General features: G+C 34.9%; 1 long non-coding RNA gene across 1 annotated transcript; it reads left to right on the top strand.

The window, feature by feature from the left end:
• Positions 1-350: 350 nt before the first annotated feature.
• Positions 351-2,406, top strand: LOC133741176 (uncharacterized). Its single transcript, XR_009861666.1, has 3 exons — positions 351-662; positions 1,968-2,077; positions 2,245-2,406. It is a non-coding gene; the product is annotated as an uncharacterized LOC133741176 (long non-coding RNA).
• Positions 2,407-12,936: the final 10,530 nt, after the last annotated feature.

Raw genomic sequence — 12,936 nt, 5'->3', positions numbered from 1 at the left:
GATTTGGTTGACCTTCAATATTGATCTCTTTTGAGTTCTTTTGATACAATTCCAATATATATTCACTTTATTTCAATTCACTACAAAAAAGAATTGCATTAGCTTCTCCGGTTTGCTTCGGCAATCATTTGTCGTCGCCATGGACAGCTATTTTGCGTCGGCAATAGCTGGCCGTCGCAAGAGTATGAAAAATTTGCGTCCCCGTTTATGTGCCGTCGCAATGGCAGTAGCCAAACGTTAGCAGTGGCAAAGCTACCTAAAATTTGCAACCGCATCGACCTACCGTCGCGTTAGCCACCCAAATTTAGACGAAAAACAGTTTACATTACTTATATGTTATGCAGAAAAATCTACTCAACAAAACCTAGCCCCTCTTCGATGAGAAAAAGTTCTCTCCCTCAGCCATCTATCTTGTCCATCTCGATCCGTACCATCCTTTGTAGATTTCCTACCCCTTCAATCCAATTTCTCCTCTCCTCTTTCTTTCTCACCCATCCATTCCTAAATCTCCAGGAGCCCAGAAAGAGCGATGTACTTAATTTGCTGGCTAAGATTGAACTTCTTCACTAGATTTCTATCAAATCCGGTCGATTCACTAGCTAGAAGATCTACGAACCCAGACGTTCATCTAGAAAGAAATTTGATGAAACACAAAGGAAAAGGTGAGATCTACTCACATCTGAATGTGAGTGTTCGTCCATATCTTGCGGTATTTTTTTTTCATTTTTTTGGTTCATTTGAGCTGTTCGTACTTCGTAGTGTTTTCTTAAGATTCAGAGTACTTTTCTATAAGCCAGCCATTTTAGAGAGCAGTTTTGCTCGACACAATCTTCTGTTAAATTGGTGAGCTTGATCCAAAGTTTTAGTGTTTGTAATGTCTGTAGATTTGGTGCTATCCTATGCAATGAATCCTAGGTAATTTCAAGTAAGTTATGGACAAATCTAATCTCATTTATAAATAGTATATGCATTCATCATCCAGTTCATGTTTACCAAATTGTGATCCAAAATTGTTTTGCTTCAAATTGTGATCCAATATTATTTTGGTATTCTAAATTGTGATTTACTTTGTGTTTTTAATTTTCTGTTACAACAGTATTAGCGCATGATTGCTTTCATAACCTAAAATTGGTTTATATTGATTCTCTGGTTTGTAGTGTTTCCATGTATGCATACTCACGTCTGGTAGTTCACTATTTTAACAATCATACTCTGATTCCTTGGCGGCTACGGGTTCCTTGGTTGAATTGCCTGCATATTGCTCGTCAGTTAAACATAAAAGTTTCTCATGTCTATCGAGAAGGAAATACGGTGGCAGATTGTCTTGCAAGATTTGGTGCCGCGAATGATGGCTCCCTTTGGTGGGACGAGGTTCCTGATTTCATCTCTGGGCCATTTGGCAGAGACATCATTTCTACAGTTTATTATCGGTGTTCCTAGTTTGGTTATAGTATTTTTTTCTGTGTTTTTCTTATGTCTTTTTGAGACTTGAGTACTTTTGTTTTGTGCATTCTTCTTTGTACTCTCTAGGAAAGGTTTTGGTCTAGCCCCCCTTGCTTTGTACTTTTTTATTGGTTATTAATAAAATTTCGGGTGAGGGCGCTGAGTTTGCCCTTATCTCGCTTCCCAAAAAAAAAAAATGTATGCATACTCACGGGTTATTGTGCTAGACTAGAGATGTAAGTTAGCTTATATGTTGAAACTATATCCTTTATATTATTGGATTCATCTGCTTTGACTTGCAGTATTTTCATATTTTGGTCATTTATGCTGCCTTTGATCTGCTACAAGGCAAAAGTTATATAAATATAAAAGGCCAATATATTCTCCTCTTTCATGAAGAGGTTTCAAATGATTTTAGTTCTTGTTTTTCTCTTTATTTTCTCCTTCTATAGTTTTTTTTTTTTTGCTTTCTCAGTAGTTACTTTTATGCATGACTAATTCATGGGAATTGGTTTTCTTATCAGAAGCCCTGTTGGCCAAATTCTTATGAACCTCGACTATTTGCATTTGAATCATATTCTTCATCTAGAGTGTCAAGTTTCATTACATATTTGTTCTTGCGTACTTGGCCAAGGTAATTTTGCCATCTCCTTTCATAATTCGATCTGATGTTGTTTTTTACTGATATTCCATTTTCTTAGTGTTCGCTACTATACGCTTTGGTAATTTATCCTCTTATTTCCTATATTCCCCAAAGGGACGTATAGTTTTGCTGACAACAAATGATCTATGTGGGTGCAGGTGATGATTGTTTGGACTTGCCAAGATGTTGACTTAAGATGATCTTGCTTGCGATGCACAATGTCTTGAAGCTATCTATATCAAATGTATCTTAATTCAGGAGGATTGGTAGTTGTATGTGTCCCATCTGATATCCCTTGTAGTTCCAAATCAGATATGATCTTTGGGTAAGCAGTGTACATTTGAAAATCTTTTGGTCTTGATTAATGTTCTGGGTAAAGCTATGGTATGTTAACATTTCTCATACATCAACTATTTTTACCACTTTAAAGACTCATGTTACCACTTTGAGGACTAATATTACTATTTTGAGGACTCATATGGTAAACTAAGAAAGTTTACCACTTTAAGGACTCATGTTACCACTTTGAGGACTAATATTATTATTTTGAGGACTTATGTGGTAACTAAGAAAACTTACCACTTTAAGGACTCATGTTACCACTTTGAGGACTAATATTACTATTTTGAGGACTCATTTTACCACTTTTAAGGCAATTGTATGCATGTCATACGTTAACACATTGTAGAATTTCCCTAATGTTCTTATCTGCAATATTATTATACTTAACATATTTTTGATCCAATATTTCTCATTGGCCTGTATCTAAAGCATTTCTAAGTTGTTGGACCTCTATCTTCAGCTATCTAGAGACAAATCCATTTCTTTATCTCTTTTTTATTTTATTTAACTTTATATTTCTATTCCTTCTGAAACTGAGTCGTGTGCTTTTTTTATATTGGAAGCAAAGTTAGTTTCAATTTAGTACAAATTCATATCAACACTGAGCCAAACAAAAATTTTAGTTGAAGAAAGGTTCATCCTTCTCCAACTATTGGTATGAACTCCTTGACCAGTAGCCATTAACTTCTAATTTGTATCATGAAACCATGTTGTGTCTTTTTGGGTTTCTAAGAAAAATTGGTTTGAAACAAACCTAAATGCCACATGTTTTTAGTAAATTGTTTTGCCTGTGCTTCTTTCTTTTTATGGTTTTCAACTTGTCCTCTGTTGTATATGTTGTGTTGTACATGCTTCTTTTTTTTAATAAAATTTGTTTGTTATCAGGAAAAGAAAAAATTTGTTGTGGCAAAGAGGAACCAATGACTGAACCATGTCGCGTATAGATTGTTGAATTTAGTTCTAGCATGATAGAGGTATTGAATGAAGAACTGAATATTGAATTTAAAGAGGCCTTTTGTGAAAACTTGCTGGCCAAAGTTACAATCTTCTGAGGAAGACAATATCTGTCTACAAGCACTATTATCTGTCGAATATTAATTCTTCTTTTTGTGAAAAAAAAAACAGAGGAGTACCAAGATCAGTCTTCTGCTCAAACTGGGGTTGCATTAGCTGAGTCACCAAATGAGGCTCTTTCTCTTAATTGCAGACCTAATATTGTGTTGCATGATTGACCAAAGATAAATTCAAGGTAGTGTTGGAAAGCTTTTAATTTACTTTTCACTTATGGTGTGGTGCAAGAAAAACTTAACTTAATGTTCCATTATGTTAAAATTGATTGTTATTTTAAAGTCGAGCTTGATGTTGCTATGTCCTTGTCCTTAAGTCATGGTAGACATTTAGACTTGGTTAAACTTTCTCACCTTTGTTTGGTTAGGTTACTAATTGTTTCTTCAGTTGGCAAGCTAAAGATCCATCTATACATCTAAAATAGGTAGAACATACTTTATCGTGTCAGCAATATATAACACACACACACACACACACACGTTTTGTTCTTTCTGTACGTATGGATATTGTTTCATGAGATGTATTACTTGCAAATATTCTTCTGGCATCTCTACCTTAGACAATTAACATTCGATCTTATCCAAGGCTAGAGAGTATCCTTTCCTTTGTGAGATTGGCATTCGATCTTAGGCTACGATTGTTCATCTATCAATTGTTAATGGTGCTTTAATTTTCTATCAATCAAAGAATAAATGAATACAAATTGACATTTGAGATGGCACTAAAATTTCGTGGAGGCCCTCAGTAGTGTTTGCTCAATCACTTGGTATTTTGTCTTCAGATATTTTTTGGAGTGGCTAAAATGGCTGGATGACCAGATTCATGCCTATTTTGCCATTGGTATCTCTATATGCATCAGAATTCATCTATTGTGAGAGTTTAGTTGATATCTACTCTTTCTTCTCATTATTTCATTATTATTTTGCATTAATGTAAAACTAAAAGTAAAAATTTGAGATGAGCAAAATTTGTACTCAGTTTATTACAGTGGGAGTCCAGTTTTGCGACAAGGAAGAACATATATCAAGGTCTGCATTGGCTATTTTCCATGTCTAGGAGAAAGAGATTGAGAGGAAGAAGTTGGAGGTGAGAGACAGGGTTCAGGCTCAGCTGGGACGAGTTGAAGAAGCAACTAGGTGCTTAGCTGACATGCACAAAGTAAGTAAACTGCGATTACCACTAAATCATGATATTGTTCAGGTTTAAAGCATCCATTCTGTTTCACAGCATCTTCAAGTTCTTGGGAGGTCCCGGCAAGGCTTATCTTGAAGTATAGGAAAAAAAACTACCTTGTATTATCTTGTAAACTCATGTTTAAGAGCTTCATTTCCTTTGTGACATTCATGAGAAAAATTAACAAGCAACATTCCCTTTTCAATATGCTTAATTCCATTTTGTATAGCTATTATCCACCCAAAAAAAAAAAATCCAGCATGCATATTTTGCATGCTAGATTTTTTTTTTATTCATAAATAAACTTTTACGATGGCAAAATTGCCGTCGCAAAGCTTTGGTAGTGGTCGGTGGCATCGCCATAGATATTTGCTACGGCATTTTTCAGTAGCAAAATTCTTGCGATGGCAAGGTTTGCCGTCTTTATTAAGCTTGCGACCGCGCAATTGCCATCGCAAATACCAATGGCGACGCCCTCAACGACATCGGCGCAATTGCCGTCGCCTAGCCGTCGCCATTGGTCTTTTGCGACGGCAATTTCACTTTCCGCAATGGCACAACGCCGTGGCAATTTGAATTCTTTTTTGTAGTGATTACTAATGATTTTGTTTTAATTATCCAAGAAGAAAACTTGAAGATTTTCATTTGGCTATTGAGGATTTCAACATTTGAAGATTGAGTTATGGGATTCTTGTGTACATACCTCCACTAGCTAGTATGGAGGATTTCTTATGTTACCAAATATAAATAAGTGAATCCACGAGCCATGGTGGAACCCGACTGTGGCATACATTCCATAGCCCGACATTCAAGTTACCCTGTGATGGTTGAAGGCTGCCAAGACCTCGTCGGAAAGCCACATTTCGGGCCTTGCCAAGATGCTTCACAATAAGCTTTTATAGACTAGAAAGGACTTTGTGTGGAGGAGTCTTCCTTCCCTATAAAAGGGGACTCCTTCCCTTTTAACAAACATCTCATTACAACATTTGTAGTCTATTTGGGCCCAAACGCCCAAGCTCATATAGTGCAATATTAAAGTGGACGTAGCCTACCCAAAGCGGGAGATAAACCACTATCCTTCTCGTGTCTCACACTCTCTTTCTTTATCTCTAACGTTAACAAGAGCCCCCTCCGACTCTATAAGTTAACATTGACGTCGTCTGTGGGAACTCAACACAAAGGTTTCATCACTTACCATGTGTGAAGTTAGCTTAATGGAGCTAAAAGAAATTTTCTTGAGTTATCTAATCTAGTCACTCATTGTGCAAGTGATGTCAAAAACAAGCACACAATTAGATATGCTAGCTTGATGTCGCATTGCTAAAACCGCAACAACTAAATGGCTACAATATGTCATGGAAAAAAATTTGAAAGAAGGGGAATAAACCTTAACGAAGAAGGTAGGCTAATTTTTGCTGTTATTCTATATCAACTTTCACAACAAGATTTTTTTTTTTTTTCCAATTCATACATTTCTCAGTGAGTGGTTCTATTCAGACCTCTCAATTTACTCTTTGGACCTATCTAAATTTATGTCAAAATTTAATCCTTATTTTAACCCTCTGTTATAATTAAAAAAAAAAACTGAATATATAGAATGAATACCATTGATACACAAGAGTCATTATTCTAAAAACACTCTCTTCCTTCGCAATTGGTTTTAACCAATTGACAAATATGAATCATAGAGTTTTTATTTTTAATTTTTTTATTCAAAATTTGTGATGCACTTCATAACTCCATAGCCATGAGAAATTAAAGAGGAAAAGAAGAACGAGTAAAGAGCAGATTACATCACTTGAGATGTGTAGGTGGTTTTAAATTATGCAAGAACCCATAAATTTTTGTGGGTTTTTGGGTTGAGAACATAGCCTCCAGCTTGGCCCTTCTTCTGTACTCCAACACAATTGCACTTGTAGTTCTCAATTAAATACTCTATTGTATGCTTGTATTTATCCCTTTTGACGAAACTGTCGATGGCCCTTCATGCCATATATAGAGTTTAGACTTTAAAGTTGGTAGTGTGGTCATATATTAATCCTTCCTCTCCTCTCTATGTATATAGTTCCTTACCGGACAAAGATAAATTGATGTCCAAAGGAACTGCACGTATCATAGTAGGAGGTATATAAAAAAAAAAGTAAAATACAAACAAGGACAAAATAGGAAGTTTGTTGAAAAAAAATTGGGATGGGAGGTCCAAAGAGTAAATTAGGAGGTTCAACTAAAACCACCCTTTCTCAATAGGAAAGAAAAAAAAATGCATTTATGAGTAACTCAAAATAGCTAAGAATTAATACAACTATAAATATATAGATGAAAAAAAAAAAAAAAAGATAGGAAGAGAACGACAATCAACAACCTGCAAAGCACAATCAATCAAACAATACATCTATAGAAAAAAGAGTTTTTTTTTTTGTTTATAGCTAGCAAACACAGTTCTTTTACTAAGACTACATATAAAATGTCTTGTATTGCCTTGGAGTGAGGACTTCAATGGGAGTTGTCTTGCTGAAACACAACCTTAATTGTATGAAGCTATGAAGCAAATCAAACAAAAATAAAAAAATCACTGCGGGTAGTGGCCCTCACTGGGCCTTACTTGTGTCCGCTAGCGACTGGAGGTAGGTGTATTCTAGCAGGTTTGGCTTGTGTATTCCATGGTCACACTTAGAAATTAATCTATATTGAATTGAATGATGAAGTGTATAAATTGAAAGTTTTCCCTTTACAAGATACAACCTTAAAAACTCTACCCCTTTGTTAAGCTATTTGGATCGAGACTTATAACCTTCCCACATATTTAACAATTTTGCTCTCCTAAATGAACATTTTGCTCTACTTGATACGTACATCCCGTATCTGGTTTACTCCTTTACTGTACATAGGTTAATTACTTTAAGTTTTACTTTCCTAGATTTCCGTTTTACCGATAAAGGGGTCCAAAGAGTTGACTTTTTATAGAATGACAATTTGAGAAAACTTTCTTCATGAAAGTTATCCAATGACGTTAAACCAACTCTGTGGACTAGTGTCACGCTTAAATCGGAGTTCGTATGAAGAAGTTATAGTCTAAAACGTAAAATGTTATTGTTCTGGTAAATTGGCTATAAATAGAATTTTCACTTTGGATTACTTATCATTTCTGGAAAATCATGCCTTTTACCCTGTTCAATTTCTCTCCTGTTGACGGGAAACCCAACCCAACCCAAACCTCCGACCAAATCACCTCTAACCACAGCCATATTTCTATCGTTCAAACCTTGTCGTCGTCCTCTGAAATCTATGGAGGTGGTTGGAGGTGATTTGGTCGGAGGAAAGCGAATCGAAGCAAAAATCAAGAGTAGCCACTGCTCGAGAAGACAGAAATGTCCACACTTTAAATTGGATCAGGAGACTTGGAGGGAATGGTGCACGTACGAAAAGCTTCAAAACCTGACAAGAATTGTCGTCAGAGGTGGCTGACTTAAGGATTTGAATTTCTAGGTTTTTACCCCGATTTGTCAAGGTAATTTCTTGCTAATTTATGCATTTCTAGACTTTGTTGTAGTTGTGAAAGTTGTTGGGTTTGATGAGAGGAAGAAATTGGCATAGGTGGTTTCACCCAGTTTGGGGATTGGAGACGGCATGCCCACACGCGGCAATTGTTGGTGGCCCTAGGGGCGCGTTGGGCTGATTCTGACCTTCTATTTTGGCTGGTTGGATTGGATGTAGCGTGTATATTTTGTAGATATGTTTTTGGTGAAAATCGGAGAAGGTTCGATATTGATCGTGAATTTCCGAAGTTCGGAGTTTCGAATTGTCGATTTACGGAAATTCGACCTTTGGATTTCTCACGGTTCTGCCTTAGAATCTAGAACCTATAAATCAACGAATCGATGTTAGTGGTGAAGTTTGGGTTAAATCCGAGAAGTTTGAAACATTTAGGTTTTTCAGGGTCCACGATTAGGGTTCAATTTCTAATTAGCATAAAAATATTTCAACACATGGTCTAGTTGTTTATGAGTGTTGTTATGTACATGAAGAGAGGAGACCCTACATGAGGTGAGTGCTGATCGATGGCAGGCTTAGATGTATACTATGAGTGGACTTTTTTTTTTAAATAATTATGTGCATGCAATTATTTTTCTGAAGGAACAATTTTATTTATCAATGGAGCATATGATTGGATTTCGGAGTATTTAATTATGATTTATTTCGATGTTGACTTTCGAGAAAGGCTTTGCTTTACTATTTATTTTTGACATTGAGTTTCCAATAATTTATATCCGATAAATGGATATTATTATTTGAATTATGAAGTTAATTTAATTGTTACTTTCTTTTCCATATTAATAAAATTTCGGCTAAGGGCAAGGAGTTAGCTCTTATATCGCTTCTATAAAAAAAAAATTGTTGGAAAATTTGGTCGATGGATGCTACTTCCGTCACCAGATTTCACCTCCTACAAGATCTCAAAAATACAATATATTAATAAAAAATAACAATCATAATATTATTGTCATAATAGATGACATAACAAGGATTATAGTACTTATCTCTTGGATTTATAGGCTTCGGAAGGACACATTACTTGAAAAGAGTCTAAGGTTGAGTCGTGTAAACACTGCCCTTAAGAGTAGATTTCGCCCCTCGGAGACAATGTCTCGGTGTAGCAAGTTTGCGGCGCCCTACCCTCCAGGGTACAACAACCGTTAATCCTTGTAAGCATGCACTCACAAACTTGGATCCTAGAACTGTTTGATTCTTTCCTTTGGCAAAATGAAAAATAGTAAAACTCTCAAAACTTTACGACAAAAAATAATTCAATAGAGAGAGAAAGACTAATTTTGAAGGAGATGATGAAAGATAAAGAATATGTGTCTGTGGAGCAAGTGGTGTTTTGGCTTATAAAGGAGTTGCTAGCTAGTATAATTATACAAATCATAAACCCTAAACCCTAAACTTTACGACAAAAAATAATTCAATAGAGAGAGAAAGACTAATTTTGAAGGAAATGATGAAAGATAAAGAATATGTGTCTGTGGAGCAAGTGGTGTTTTGGCTTATAAAGGAGTTGCTAGCTAGTATAATTATACAAATCATAAAGAGTTAGAATGATAATAGAGGGGTTACAAAATTGGTAACTATTATAACCCCCATGTATGAAATAATTATAAGACAGGTTATGATCATGATAAATATATATTAATATGAGTTAATTCTTAATTTATCCAATAAATGCTCTAAAAATAAAACGGAAATTCACAACTCCAAAATTTAAATTGACGCATATAGAAAATAAGGCAAATACCTTCCACCATATAGTTGTGTATTTTGAAATATCAACTAAAATTCCAACAAATCTCACTTATGAATTATGAAGTTACTACATACTTAGTAATCTAACAATACTCTAGCAAGGTGGTCAAAAAGAGATAAGATACCTTCCTCTCCTGTACCTCGCTCACCGATAACAAACACTTGAGCCTGCCCCTGTGGTTGTTGCCTCTGTTGATTCCCCTGTCTCATACCCTGAGGCTGGGTACACTCTCTAGAGAAATGCCCTATCTGGCCACATCTAAAACACTCTCTGCAGATTTACCTTCCAAACTTTTGCAAGTTAATATTAATACTTTGTCCACACCAGAGAAACTGAACACCAAAGTTAGGTCGCTATCATGAGTCTCTTCGAATGTAGAGATTCAATGGAGTTTGTACATTTTTAACGTGTTATGTCCGCATTAGCTAACTTCTAAGTAAAATACGTTGATTATTTAGTTATGACCTAATTTAATGGAAGTCATAATAATTGATGACATTAAAACTTTTTGGACCACATTAGAGCTTGTGCGTCTGCAATCGCTATAACTCTTTGAATTCATGACCTCTCATGATGTTTGTTAGATCAGAGTCTTCATTAGCTAGTTTTTAAGTGAATAATTAATTTTCTTTTTGTTTTTAGTTTCCAAGTCATGAGTAATTTGTAGATTCGGAATGGATCATGGATCTTTGTCATCAAACCTACTATAATGAATTTCATGTCCTGTTGAATGGTTATAAGTACAGCAACCGAGAATGAGCCTCGCTACTTTGAACCAATCAAATCTTCTCAAGGTCAAAAATCTCTGCACACTTGTTTTAATTAGGATGGTGATGGAACATGTAGGACCACACCTCCATTATGTACGCTTGGACCACATCTCCACACAACTGTGTTGTTTATATGGGGCGTAATTTTCATTGCTTTTTCTGGGTTTCGCTGATTGTATTAAATCGTTTGGTACGAACATGGACAAGTAGAGCTTTACCCTATCTATAGCAGCATGGACAAGTCTAAGAATCATTGTACCATCCAAAATCATCTAGTACTTTGGGTACGAACAAATTATACTATATACTACATGTCGAAAAATGTGGCAAAGTTATATGTATCTTTCCCAAATCCGCTAGAGTCATCAACTTATTTGTTTAGAAGAGAAAATGAATGGTAAATATGGGAAGAAAAGAGAAGAAAACTATTTGGAAAATTTGATTTGATACAAGTAATTGATCTAGCAGATGGGAAGATTTCAAGACAAACCAACATAATTAAGCATCAAGAATAAACTCTATTTTGTGAAAAATTATGCGTCACGTGGATATTATCACTAGCAGATTTTAATTTTCAAAAGGCTGTAAAAAAAAAAAACAAAAAGAGAAAAGACCGACATATGAGCTACTTATTAGTTATGGTTGAAGCCGACCAAGACTACGTTGGGAGACCACCATTCCGGTCTCACTGTGTTGCTTTATGAATAGCCTCTTTGAACAACTAGAATAGCCTTTGTACATTAAAATAATATTTTTGTATCCTATATAGAAGATAAGGGAGAGGAGAAAGCCTCTCTTACATATAAAAGGGGACTCCCTTACACTTAGATAACCTTCATTACTATATAATATAATATTCAAGTGGATGTAGCCTATGCAAAATAGAAAGTGAACAACTATATATTGTGTGTCTCTCTCTCTCATCTCTGAAATCACTCATAAACATTTACAATCAATCTAACCTTTAATTTTTCGCTTATATAAAACGACTAATTGCCCTTTATTTCTTCCTTTTTGACGTGAGCTATATATTTATTTATATTTTTTAAGTAAATATGTGCGCATAACGTTAAAGTGTGTTATATTAATTTTATATAAATAATTATCATTTTCGACGTGGTTAGATATTCTCACTAAGGTGGCACTTAAACTCTAGGTGGGAATACCCTTTATCATCAAACTTGTAGAATCTATTGAGAAAAAAAAAATTAAAAACGCCAGCGATGTTGAAACACATGTTCAATAGCATAAACCCTAAAACAACAAAACACAAATCACATATACCTATTGGGGCGGAATTAACCTACAATAAATCAGATATGCATAACTTGGGTATCTACCTAACAATTAGGTATTATAAATAACCTCCTATCTAGGCCATTTTTTTCTGATTTAAAAATTTCTGATTCGTGGCGACACGTATTTGATCGAGTTATTATCTTCTATCTAAAATAGTAAATCATAAATACTCGTATCTAAAATTTTCCAACAGAACCTACAAAACCAAATAGCATAGTAAATGGGGGTTTGGTGGTAAAGGATGCGAAAAGTAATTTCCTTTTGTTGTGAAATAGGACCAATTTGAGTAATTTAAGTTGCTTTGATTTCTTAGGTATTTTTATTGGATTTTTTTCAGATTCTTTCATTTAATATATCAGATTATAGTGAATCTGAGATTTACTCATCCTCAATAGGTATTAGTGATTTGTGTTTTGTTTTCTACACTAAATCAAATATGCATAACTATTCATATACCTATAATCTGAACAATTTGAACTGTTTATCTTTTTCGACGTGGTTAGATATTTTCTCACTAAGGTTGCACCTAAACTTTAGGTGGGAGTACTCTTTATTATCAGACTTGTAGAGTCTATTGAGGGAAAAAAAAAAAAATTAAAAAACGCCAGCGATGTTGAAATACATGTTTATTAGTAGGGTTATTATCACAAATGGTACCTGAACTTATCCTCTATTTTATCGATGGTACATGAACTTCAATTTTGATCACAACCAGTACCCGAACTTTTCAATTTCATTTTAAATGGTACCTAATTAAGGCCACCTTCTGTCACTATTCCGGCCAAAAAAGCCAAATCTAAAAAAATAAAAAACAAAAAAACAAGTTCAAGGCAAGTCTATTACTAAAAAATCATCACTATATATGATCGCAACCCTTGAAATCATCAAAAATCATC

Source organism: Rosa rugosa, chromosome 3, assembly GCF_958449725.1.
Source record: "Rosa rugosa chromosome 3, drRosRugo1.1, whole genome shotgun sequence".
In the NCBI taxonomy this organism is placed as follows: domain Eukaryota; kingdom Viridiplantae; phylum Streptophyta; class Magnoliopsida; order Rosales; family Rosaceae; genus Rosa; species Rosa rugosa.
Note: the sequence above shows the minus strand (reverse complement) of the source record. Positions and strands in the feature narration are given on the sequence as shown.